This window comes from Triticum dicoccoides, chromosome 5B (genome assembly GCF_002162155.2).
Source record: "Triticum dicoccoides isolate Atlit2015 ecotype Zavitan chromosome 5B, WEW_v2.0, whole genome shotgun sequence".
In the NCBI taxonomy this organism is placed as follows: Eukaryota; Viridiplantae; Streptophyta; class Magnoliopsida; order Poales; family Poaceae; genus Triticum; species Triticum dicoccoides.
This window is the reverse complement of record NC_041389.1, coordinates 40,225,678-40,237,830: the sequence shown is the minus strand read 5'-3', so window position 1 is coordinate 40,237,830 and position 12,153 is coordinate 40,225,678. Positions and strand designations below refer to the sequence as shown.

General features: G+C 46.2%; 3 long non-coding RNA genes across 8 annotated transcripts in view; 2 read left to right on the top strand and 1 right to left on the bottom strand.

The window, feature by feature from the left end:
• The window catches only part of LOC119305110, a 2,908-nt gene extending 1,637 nt beyond the window's left edge, over positions 1-1,271 (bottom strand). Inside the window, exon 1 of the long non-coding RNA XR_005148551.1 lies at positions 1,089-1,271. This is a non-coding gene — a long non-coding RNA (uncharacterized LOC119305110). The remainder of the gene's footprint in view (positions 1-1,088) is intronic.
• Positions 1,272-5,270: 3,999 nt separating this feature from the next.
• On the top strand, positions 5,271-6,393 carry LOC119307240. The gene is made up of 3 exons (XR_005149198.1): positions 5,271-5,903; positions 6,058-6,229; positions 6,327-6,393. It is a non-coding gene; the product is annotated as an uncharacterized LOC119307240 (long non-coding RNA).
• A 142-nt stretch (positions 6,394-6,535) lies between these two features.
• On the top strand, positions 6,536-11,081 carry LOC119307241. Of its 6 annotated transcripts, none has more exons than XR_005149202.1 (4): positions 6,536-6,645; positions 7,262-7,479; positions 7,904-9,293; positions 9,718-11,081. It is a non-coding gene; the product is annotated as an uncharacterized LOC119307241 (long non-coding RNA). The 6 variants fall into 6 exon arrangements; XR_005149204.1 differs by lacking the exon at positions 7,262-7,479 and having other exon boundaries at positions 6,539-6,645; positions 7,904-8,066; positions 9,172-9,293; positions 9,718-11,080; XR_005149200.1 differs by lacking the exon at positions 7,262-7,479 and having other exon boundaries at positions 6,539-6,645; positions 9,718-10,318; positions 10,401-11,080.
• Positions 11,082-12,153: the final 1,072 nt, after the last annotated feature.

Here is a 12,153-nt window from a genome sequence, read left to right as displayed (position 1 = left end):
ATGTCAGGAGAAGACAAAGGATTATAGTTATTCCAGATCGGATGAGGTGCAAGCATCAGTTCCTTCCAATTAAAACACTTCTTTTCTGGCGAAATAACACTCATGGACGATATAGCAAGTGTGCCCATCAAACTTGCTACAGTGCTATTCTTCTTAGCCACCTGCCCACATTTTAATGATCGGAAACAATGATGAATAGTATCCTGATATTGAATTACTACCAAGTTAATGACAATCTCTCGCACACTCAAAAAAAAAATACTAGATTAGCAAGATGCAAGTATATTGTACATGTAAATGCCACTAATATTTCCATCCAAAATACTAATTTAGCAGAGCTCCACAGCAGATCACAAACTTTACTGCTCATTCTTTCATGTCCATTCTGACATTGAGTAAGATGGATGCATGTCCAGCGACAAAATACCGTCAGCTCCATCAAAACTGCCGACGTTTGTTCAGGACCACAAACCTCATTTACTTGAGAATGTAGGATGACCCATACATACGTATAAAGTGCAGCAAAAACGTTGTTTACAGATACTACTTCTCTAGCAGTAATGCAGAAACAAGTTAAGGAGGAAGAAAGTGTTTAATTTTTCAGTTTCGTCAGTCATGGCATTTGCTTTTTGCGTTCAACCATGCCATCCCGGTGCTGCCTGTAAATGTATTGAACCATTTCCCAATAGGACTTTCCAAATGAGCAGCACATTTGGATGGATGCGCGAAAAATGAACAAGATGGGGAATGGAAGAGCACATCGATCCAAGGCTACGGTTTTTCCTAGAACTCGTCGTATTGCACCTACTGCTTTGTCTATACATGTTGCCAATATGCGTTATGAGCAAGTTAGAAACTGAATGAGCTCATTGTGCCCTGCCCAAAAATTAGCGTAGGTTAGCGAATTTGCAACCGACGGCCGCACTCTGCGGCTGCATTTTTCCCATGACACGGATGGTAACCGCTACAGTGGTAGACTAAAATTATCGAAATGTTCGTCATGGAACACTGAAAGCAAAAACAGGAATCACAAATGGACAGCAATCGAGATATCTGGCGGAGCCAGCGATGAACACGTGCGTGCGTACCTCCGTTGAGCCATAGCCCACAGCATGAGGGGCTTCTCTCCGGCCCCTTCTCGGCCTCGAAGAACCAGTAGAAGAGCGCCTTGTCGCCGCCCTTTCCGACGTCGACGTAGCCGGCGTAGTGCTTGAACCCGACCTCTGGTTGCCCGGGGAGCCTGGTGACGAGGTCGCCCTCTGGCCGCGGCGAGGACCTCCCTACCCCTCCTTCGCCGCTCCGGCGCCACGGCCACGCGCACGCGGCTACAGGCGCTGCTCTCCCCCGTCCCCCTCCCTCCTCCCTCTTCCTCTTCCTACAGTGCCCGCCTACACGCTGCAATCGGGGCGGATTCCCCATGGCAGGCTCAGGCCGCGGCTTGATCGTGGCGGGTCGGACCTCCATGGAGGAGACGACGACGGCGACCATGGTGGTCGCAGCCCAGGTCGAGGATGGCGCGCCGATGCCGCCGTGGATCTGGTCTCGCCCGATCTGGGGCCTTCGCTCGGGAGAGAAGCAGAAGGTTGGAGTGCGGCGCTGGAGGAAGAGGAGGCCGCCGGTGCTTGGGGGAGGAGGGGGCCACGGCCGGCGTGGTTGGGTTAGAGGAGAGCGGCACGGCGGCGGTACGTGGGTTTGGGGAATCGGCGAAGAATGTGGTGTGCGTGCGGATTCGTGGAGGAGGGGAGCTCGATTTGGACGAGGAGATGGGGGATTTCAGGACTGTTAAAAATAGTTGTAGCGAGGGGTAAAAACCCGCGCTACTACTATCAACATAGTAGTAGCGTGGGTTTATAACCATCGCTACTACTATGGCATGTCCCGGGAGGACGCGGTAGAGACCGCTTAGTAGTAGCGAGGGCTAAAAACCCGCGCTACTACTATCAACTTAATAGTAGCGAGGGGTAAATACCCGCGCTACTAGTAAGTAGCAATAGCGAGGGGTATAAACCCGCGCTGCTAGTAAGCGTCTGTTTATAACCTTTTCCCTAGTAGTGTGTGATGGCGTTGAACGGATTCTCTGGAAGTTGGGAGTACAAAGTAGAGTAATGAGGAACTTAATTTTGCTCGAGTGTTGATTATGAAGAAGACAAGAAGGGACTATATATAGTTGCAAGTGGAGTCACATGGAGTCTGGGAGTAGCAGCGGTGCTTATGGGGTATCTCAAGTCCAATGTACATGGAGGTTCGACGCATGGATGAAACCAAGGTGGTGGAGAATATTCGCCAAGGTGGAGTTTGTTAGAGTTGTGTCGAATATTATTGTACAAGTTAGGTTATAGTTGGACTTGGTTTTGGACTGTGTGTAGACAGGATAGGAGTCGTGTCCAAGTAAGACATGTGTATCATAGACCTCTCATATATAGCGGGGGTAGACACACGATGTAACAAATGCCAACATAATAGCACGGGCACGCAGGGAGAGCTGGCGGCGTGTGCCGGCGTCCGGACGGCCGGAGTGCGGTATTGTAGCGTTGTCATGGAAAAAGCGTTCATAGTCAAGCCCCGGGAATGTAGCCATATCGATGAACCTCGTTAACAAATCTCGATGTCGTTTCTTATGTGATTGGTTGGTCCTCGGTAGGTCGATGGTGGCCTCGGATTAATTCTTACACATCAGGAGGCACCTCGCGCCTCAGGCCATGATCCCGCAGCCGCTCGCCTCAAGGTGGCGCTCCCGCCGCCGTTGTGCGTGATGCATCAGTGCGCGCATCAGTGAACGGCTAACTCGCCGCCGCAACTACCGCTTATCCGATCGGTTTCTTGTGAGCGGCGGCGGCAGTAGGAAGCTCGATTAGGGATCTCTACTCCTAATGTCTTAGTTGGTAGGTCGCGTTTCGGGTTTTATTTTTGTCCCACTATTTTCGTCCCACCATTTTCGTCTGACTTTTTTCGTTTGTTTTTTTCGCCGGTTTTTTCGTCCCCTCCCACCCCCTCCCCACCCCACCGGTCTCCCTCCCTCCCTCGAACCCTAGCTTCCCCTCGTCTCCCTGCCTCCAGCCGCACCCGCCGCCGGACCCCAATCCCTGATCTGACCCCCCCCTCATGCCCTCTCCATCCTCCTCCTCAAGACGTCACCATCGCCTCCGTTCGTCTTCTCCCGCGCCGGCGCCGTCGAGGCCGAGTCGTTCCACTTCCCGCCCGCCTCCGTTCGTCTTCTCCCGCGCCGGCGCCGTCGAGGCCGAGTCGTTCCACTTCCCGCCCGCCTCCGTTCGTCTTCTCCCGCGCCGGCGCCGTCGAGGCCGAGTCGTTCCACTTCCCGCTCTGGCAGGTCTGCGCGGCCGCGTGCGGGGCGTTCGTCTTCTCCCGCGCCGATGTCGTCGAGGCCGAGGCGTTCGACTTCCCGGCCTGCTGTGGCTGGGTAATTCTTGTCTTGCTATAACTCTTCACGTGCAGAGAAGGGAAGAAGAAGGGGAAAGGGGATGGCCGCCGACACCGCCTACGCGAAGCGAGTGCTGCTCGCCTGCAACGGCGGCGGCAACGCCGTCTCGCGGGGGGTCGCCGTTGGCCTCGCCAGGCACGGCTGCAGGTACTCCCTCTCACTTTTCCCCTTCTTCTTCCTATCGTTGGGTTCTGAATCTAAGCGCGCGCACACACACACAGGCTGGTCCTGGTGGGCGACAAGGGCGCCCTGGCCGCGACGGCGGAGGAGGGCACCCTGGCCGCGATGATGCAGCCCAAGTGCGGTGTGCTTCCGCCTTAGCCGACGCAGTCGGCCACTACTAGCAGCAATCCCTGAGCCCGACGCGTCGCTGCCGCCTGCCACGGCTCCGCCTACTCCTCTGCCGCCGGGTCGCGCCGCGAGGATAGTCGCCGCTTCATTAGAGGACACTCTTATGAAAGGTACGGCCTCATCGGCCTCCCACCTTGGCCTGGATTCCGTCAAAAAGATGGTGCTGGGTAGTGGATCTGACTGCCCCCTCTCCTGTCTCTGCGTTTCTCCCATACGAAACCCTAGGCCGGGCAGAGGCGAGTCTATTGGGCAGGCTCCTCAGGCCCAGCCATCTACGTCCCCAACTCACCGTTAGAGCATCTCCAACAGTCGCCCCAAACGACGCGCGCGCGCGGTAAACGCAGCTTTTAGCGCGCGCGGGGCGGTTTGCCGCGCTCCAGCGGCCGCGGGAAACAAGCGCGCGCGGGAACCGTTTGCGCGTGCGCGCGAAAAGGCGCCAGCTCGCGCGCAAGATTTGGCGCGTCGCTTCGCGCGCGCCTATAAAAGCTGCGCGCGCCACGCGCCTTCTCCACACACATCTCTTCCCCTCTCCCTCTCCCTCTCTGCCACGCGCCGCTCCAGCGCCCCGCCACCGACGCGCCGCCATGCCGCCGCACCGCCGAGGAGCGTCCGGCTACCGCGGCGTCCGCCTGCGGCCCAACGGCAGCTACACCGCAGAGATACGCTCCGGCGAACTCCGGCTCGCCCTCGGCACGTACGGGACGGCACGACAGGCCGCCCGCGCGTACGACGCGGCGGCGTGGCGCCTAGGCCGGCCGCGCGGCCAGATGAACTTCCAAGATGTGTACACGCTCGAGCAAGCGCTCAACCTCGCCCCTCTGCCTCGTCTGAACACGGCGGAAGACCGTGCGGAGCACGCCGAGCGGCAACGCCGCCTCCTCGTCGCCCAGGAGGATGAGAGGGTCATGGCGGACTGGCGCCAGCGCCACCCGGAGGACGTCGCCTACGAGCAAGCCTACTGGGCAAGGCGCCGCGAGGAGGACACGCAAAGGCGCCGCGCGTCGCGGTTGGACAGGCGTCGGCGGAAGGCGTTGGCGAATGCGCAGTCCGACCTCGTTGCAGCAGGTGGGCGGTCGTTCTTCACGCCGAACGATGAGCGGTGGCTGGACATCTGGCTATCTACCTCGGACGACACCGCCGAGGATGATAGTGGTGATGATGATAGCGACTTAGAGTAGTTTTTTTTTGTTAATGCAATCTATGTTTATCGTTTATCGTTTTTATTTTATGCAATCTATGTTTCGGATGTAAAATACCTTTGTATCGTTTAATCTATGCAATCTATCTAGTTTTTTAAAAAAATTCAACTTTTAAAAATGCATACATTTCTAGTCGCGCGCGCTGCTGGAGCGACGCGCGCGCTGCATTTCAGCGCGGCTGCTGGAGCCAGCGCAGGCGGGCGCGCAAAACCAGCCGCAGCGCGCGCGCTAACAGGTTTCTTGCGCGCGGCGCTTTAGCGCGGCTGTTGGAGATGCTCTTAGCCTGGAATCCTGATCCTTCCACACATTTCCTCTCAATACTTGTGTGTTTGACGAGAAGCAAGCAACACTCGCAACCCGTGAGATGCAAAATTACCAGCACATGAGTAATTTAGCACCTTTCCGTGCATATGAACGAGTATTGGAGTACCTAATTAAGTGATTAGAGATTGACTGCTACTTGTTGTTTAGCACCTTTCCGAACAGTATTAACTGAATGCCCCAGGCCGCTGCAGTAATCTACAAAATTTTGCCGAACAATGTAATTGGGAGATTTTGGCAATTGTGCCTGACAAGTCCAATTTTTTGTTCAAACTTTGGTAATTTTCTGGTAAATTTTAGGACATGATGGCTATTTTGCTAAACAGATCCAAAATTTGGTTCAAAACTTTGTATTTTAAAAAAATCAAAGGTATCTCAAATAATTATTAAATGTGCTCAATAGCAATCCAGGAAATTTTGAGCTTATTTGCACTACTGCATTAGGAGATGTTGACTATTTTTTCTTTGATTTTTTTGTTTGCTTGGTGTTAAACTTTGAGCCCACCCTTCATTTTCTTTCTGGAATCGCCACTGGGCCGGGGAGCTGCTGACGGGTGCCGCATCTGAATCCATGCCGGACCTCTTATTGCAAGGTATCACCTCCTCCCTTCATCTCTTCTCAATTCGGCTTGGTCAGAGTGAGCACGCCCGTGCATTCCTGCGTACTGAAATGTGCGTCTGCAAGGTTGAATAAAAATGGTTCTATTTAACCAGTGACTGTCTTTTTGTTACTGATGGAACCTGCAGCTCGGAACACACTGCTCGAAGGTGACCGGATGCCTGGAGCAACTGTCGATGCAGCAGAGGGTCAGCTGTTCTGCACTGGATCGGGGAGATCAGTTTCTGTCAGTTAGAGGGCTATAAAGAGGGCACGGGGAATTGGTCAGGAAGGAGGTGGAGAAGACTGATATCAAGAGAAGTAATAGCTTATGTGCCCAACTTTTGTTTTGTAGTAGAACTGTTCCATTGTTCGTTTCTGCATGTATTGTACCTGATGACCATTTTTTGTGTTACAGAACAAACGTTTGACAACGTACCTGATGCAGAGGGCGTGTCGAGATAAATGGACACTCCATTTAGAGGCAAGACTTGCTTTTACCTTTTTCTCTATAGAGACAATATTGAATGTTGCAACAATAGCCAAAAAGTATGCAGGTTAGATAATTGTACCAACTGTGTCATCTTGAGGTTGTGCATTATTGATTCAGTTTTCCATCTTATGAAATCTAGGTGGAGTGCGTAACAGTACCATGCCCCCTGTGTTCCAAATTGGATCAGGAAAAGCGGTCTTTCCGGGCAACGATTCAATCCAAAAGGCAAGAGCTATTTTAGGAGGTAGGAAGTTTAACACATGTTTACTTTCTATCTAAACGCTGGAAGTGCTTTATTATCACTTATTTTGTTCATGATGGCGTATGTATGGCTGTGATTAATTTAGGATGTCATCACGTGTTCATTAACAACAAGGCATCATAATATAGTATTTTTTATCTAGCCTAATTTTTTGCAGTTGCCTATACTTACAACTGGAGATATACTTGGATGTGCTTAGCTTGTAGAGCATTTATATTCCATATTAATATACGATGACTTAAAATAGTTTTATACTCCCTCCGTCCGGAAAAGCTTGTCCCCTAAATGAATATATCTAGCATCAAATTAGTGATAGATACATCCATTTGAAAAACAAGCTTGGGACAAGCTTTTTCGGACGGAGGGAGTACTAACTAGGGTCCACCAAATTGATGGTTGTATATTTCTTGTTTTCACCGCTGATTTGTGACCTTCTAAAGAACCTGAAGAGTCCGTAAACGCTTGCTAGAACAAAAAATATATTTAAAAGCAATGTTTTTTTTGTTCTATCTGATGGAATTTATTTTGTGAAACTTTCATTGAATAGTTCATAATTTTGATGGCCTCTTGATTCATGTCATTAGCAGTTATTTTTCAGTACTTTTCAGGAAGGCAATATCCCTTTTACTGGTCGGTGGACTAAAATTTCCCAGTGGGGTTCTCCGATTTAACTCTTTCTAAAACCTGTTTTTTAGAAGCTATGAAAAAGGAGAATAACCTTCCACTTGTCATGTACATGCTCTTAAGGTCTTCTATCTTCTATGTAAAAGCATCACAAAATTACCCAGTCTATCATTTAGTGAGGGATGTTCCAAGGTATAACTTCCTTCTCTACGTATATACTCATTTTGTGTGTTTTACTAATTTGTGAGGGTGATTTCTGCCTATATGTATTAATTGGTCGACATATAAAATACCAGCACTCAATTTTTTGTCAAAGAGGCTGGCCTGTTAAATGTAGCATTGTGGTGCCTAACACATTCTATTTCCAATTTGTATGCTTGAAATATACTTCAATTTGTATGCCCTCTTGATAATTTCCTGCCTGAAGTTTGTAGAACTCACTGGTTTGAGGACCTTCTTCTATACAAAGAGAAACCTGATGCTCTAGCACTTTCTTTTTCTAGAATACGCATAAGCATGCGTATCATTGCATTAGAGAAGAAAACAACAAAGAAGTGATGCTCTACATTGATCTCTGTGAATCCAAAACCTGACGCATTCTCTTATGTCCTTGCAGTTATACAACACTGTCACACTTCAGTGTGGTGAAAAAAATTACTACACAAATAAAGTGGATCTTTACAACTTTGGCATCGTCCTGTGGAAGTTGCTGACCAATAAAATGCCATTAGAAGGCATGTTGAATTTTCAAGCTGCATATATATGCTGCTGCTTTTAAAGTAAGTAGACTATCATTTTGCTATGGAATGATGCCACTTCCTAGAATGTTGTCTGCACCTAATTACCGAGGTACTCAACCATAATGTTGTAGGAACCACTATTTTCTTGTGAGTTTCAAGTTGATATTTGAATCTGTCTTTTTCTTGTAACTGAAATCAGTTGCTCGTATTTCTTCATACTGTTTAGCATCCTGCTGATGTGATCTGTTGCATACCTAAAATGTATCGATACATTTTTTGTGATTTGAATAATCAACATGGAATCTTGTTGTACTTCTTTTATGAGGTCTGAGGGAGATTGTCGATACCTTTCAGCTTTGCCGGTATTTCACTTTACATCCTTGTATAATTGAAGCTCCAAAGTGAAATAGTATTCAGATTGCGAGCTGTTGAGAAGGTGCTACTATCAGGGGATCTGGGTTATCCTAAGAACTTTGCAGGGGTGGAATAACTACATCATAGAAGAGATAATTGAACTTATTAGTGGATCATAAGCATCATGTAAATAAAAAAGTTTGGCATGTAGATTCAGCTGGTAGATTTCATACGCAAATTAATCCCATTATAACAAACCATTTTATGTGAAGGTTACATTAGGTTAAGTTTCCATCCATATTACTGTTTTGTAGATTTTGCAGTTTACAACCAGCTAAGAGTCAAGAATGTACTGATGATGCATTGCAACTAAAACATTACGTATATGAAAATTTGGCTCCATTCTTTTCCTAAATAGATTGTTAAAACAAAATTTGTGAATGATGACTGCTTTAATAACAATCGCAAATAATCGCAAATATAATTTTATTCTTCAATTAAATCTGCCCTCTTACATTGCGGTTCTGGAATTGATTACTTATGTTACCATAAAAAATTTCTTGAATTGTTTATTCATGAGGGGATTAACTCTACCCCATCATACAAACTTCTACGTTGAGTTAGAAGGACGATTTGTCTACTTGAACATGTTCCTGATCCCCACTTTCATGATACAAGTGTGTACTGTAAACTTTAATATTGCTAATTGCTAGCTTTATTGGTGTACATAAACTGATCACTGATTTCTTAGCACCTACTAACCTAATGCAGAATTTCCTTTTGCTGCCAGAGTTAGCGCTTTCCAGTATCCACTGAACTTCTGTCGAAATCTCAATGAAATAGTCGTGTTTTCTACGTTTCCACATGACAAAATCAGCTTACCATTGAGCTTGAGTAGGCAGAAAGTCTCAGGTGTGCCAGAGTGTTTGTGTTGTCAAATCGAGTTATTAGTCTCTTAAAATATTCGGATTTTCTTTCCATGTGGTAATTTTGGGCACATACGAAGATGTATGTATTATGTTTGCTGGCATGGTGTACTAGCACCAGAAAATCCAATATAAAAGTAAAGTGATCCTTGCCGAGATCATGAAGAGTAACTAGCTATGAGCAGTGGTAACAAATAATCCATACTGTTGGTGAGGAAAGGTGACATAAAATGTGGATTGCGGAGGACTGTAATGAATTCTAAATGTACCCACAATCTCAGTTCTTTGTTTTGTTGGAGGCAAACCGCAAAAGTCTTCTTTAGTATTGCTACACCTGAAACTACTTCTTGCTCTAGCATGTTTGACTTTTTTTTGTCTACATATATGTGATTTTCATCTTTCTAAAACAGGGAACATCAAGATGTCGCTGGCCGATGCGTAGTTGCTGCACAATATGATACCATAGGTGTTTGAGGTGACGTGCCACGGTGGCATCGGTGATTCATACTCCCTTTGTCCAGAAATACTTGTCGAAGAAATGCATAAAAATGAATATATCTAGAACTAAAATACATCTAGATACATTCATTCCTCCGACGAGTATTTCCGGACGGAGGGAGTATATTCTAGGGCATGGCTGGTAGTGACATCTCTGCTACTCTAATGGTGTTCTTCATAGTAAATATACAGGTTCATTAGTCCACATAAGTACTTCGTAGTAAAGGTTCCAGAACTTGTGGGTGATGACGCATGTGCAAGGGCACAAGATGCAAATTCATGTGAATAATTTGACTCAATAAAGAGATGCAATTAATGTTTGCAAGAAAAAAAGTAACAGACCGCCAAACTTTCATATCTCCCTTTCTTTCCTTAGCATGTTTCTTACTTTTGGATTTATATATTGTCGGCTCATAAGAGGATTGGTCTAGATAGTGGATGCTCAATGATTCTACAGTTGAGTCAAGCAAATTCAGTTGAAGAAATTAAGGAGTTTGTAATAATTTTGCGCAGGTGACTGTATTCCCTTTCTCGTGTTACACTATTATGGTTTTTTTATGAAGCATCTTATCTTAAAACTATTCTGATCTTTTAGATCATGACTCATGAGGAAAGAGAATACTATGGAACATGAGACCATTTTTTTTAATGAAGAGTAGCTTTTTCTGTTGAAGAGATTAATGAAATGAATGCCCAAAGGAAGCAAGTGTGTACCAATATGGGCTCAATGGCTGAAACCAGTGAAGCATTCCATCAAAAGGAACATGTTATTTTCTGTTTTGAATTTCATCAAGTTTCATGCTGACCCATGTTCTCTTTTCTAGACTTTGAAGAAGGGAGTTGGTTTACTTTTCAAAATTTTGGAATCCCTTGATGAGAATAGATGAATGGTTTAAATCTTGTGAGGATGAGAGAATTTCTGGGAAAATGAAATGGTGAATTGTATGCTGCTAATGGAATATGTCAACAGGCCTATGAGAATTGGATTGAGCTGAGAGCGGAACCAGGTAAAAAGGTAAGAAACTTCTTGTATTCAAGGGCCGCTTGTAGTGTTCAATCTGTAGTGCAATGTTTTAATGCTAAATAAAGAAGGCCGGCATGGTGTTATTAGATTATTCTTTGCCAAGTTTTACACCACCCACGGAGCCTTATTGTCCGGTTAAAAAATAAGAAAGCACAGATACTAGATAAACCGGAGTGAGAACCTATGTAGTGTTCGTTCCAAACATGAGTAATTACGCTGATTAATAGATTGACTTTACGTTTTTTACCCTAAAAACACTAATTCATGGCCCTACTATATTTTTTATTGCATCAAGAAAACAAAAGAATTATACAAAAAACGAAAGGGAAAAGGTTTGAGGATAACAAAGCAAAAAAGGGCAGCCTGGTGAATGTAGCTCCCGCTTGCACAGGGTCCGAGGAAGGGTCCGACCACATTGGGTCTATAGTATGCAGCTTTTTCCTACATTTCTTTAAGAGGTTGTTTTTAGGACTTGACCCCGTGGGCAGCAGCTTTACCGCTGCGACAAGGCTCCCCTTCTTAGGAAAACAAAGCAAAACAAAACAAAAATGGAAGGATAAGAAAAATAGAATCTACATAGGGTGATTGACTTTATGCCAGCTAAAAAATAAATATTTATTTAGTGTCATGATTTCTTAAGTTTATAAAGTGTGCAACCTGTCCTTGCTATCTATCACGATGAGGGGAAGCCTGACTCGTCTGTTTCCCACTGCATGCACACCTGCCCTGATGCAGCCCAAGACATCTGTAACCCCTCGCCCCAAGTGCTGCCAATTGATTGGGAAGCCCGACGATGGGGTTTGGATGTGTCTACTGTGAATAAAAAGGCTAATGGTGATCCAAAAATGCTACACTTACGGCTAGCATTGCACGGTTTGCTACTACGGACTCTCTCCCCACCAATCTCTGTGTCCCCTGATTTTCACTGTGGGGTCCTCCTCATTCCAACTTCCAACCAAATATGGACACATGTTCCCATAACAACAATCCCGTATGAGTTGAGCATAAGTGTAGCATCGCTGATGGTGATCAAAAGGATCGGTAGCAGTAATGTGCTGGCGCTAGCACACATTTATTTTTTGTCTGTTAATTAATTAATTTCCCGACAGCTATCTCTGATACAATTAAAAATAATTCCGTCCAGTTTGTAGCCCAATATGTTTCTGCACACACACAAGTACTTTTTTAGGTGCATTATATGAGTTAAATAGCAATATGATTTATTTGGTACTTCATGGTATTATCTCTATTAAAGGGGTGTCAGTAGTTCGCTCGGTTCGTTAGCACTAAGATAGGAAGGTGATTGCCGCCCAGTGTCGGAGCT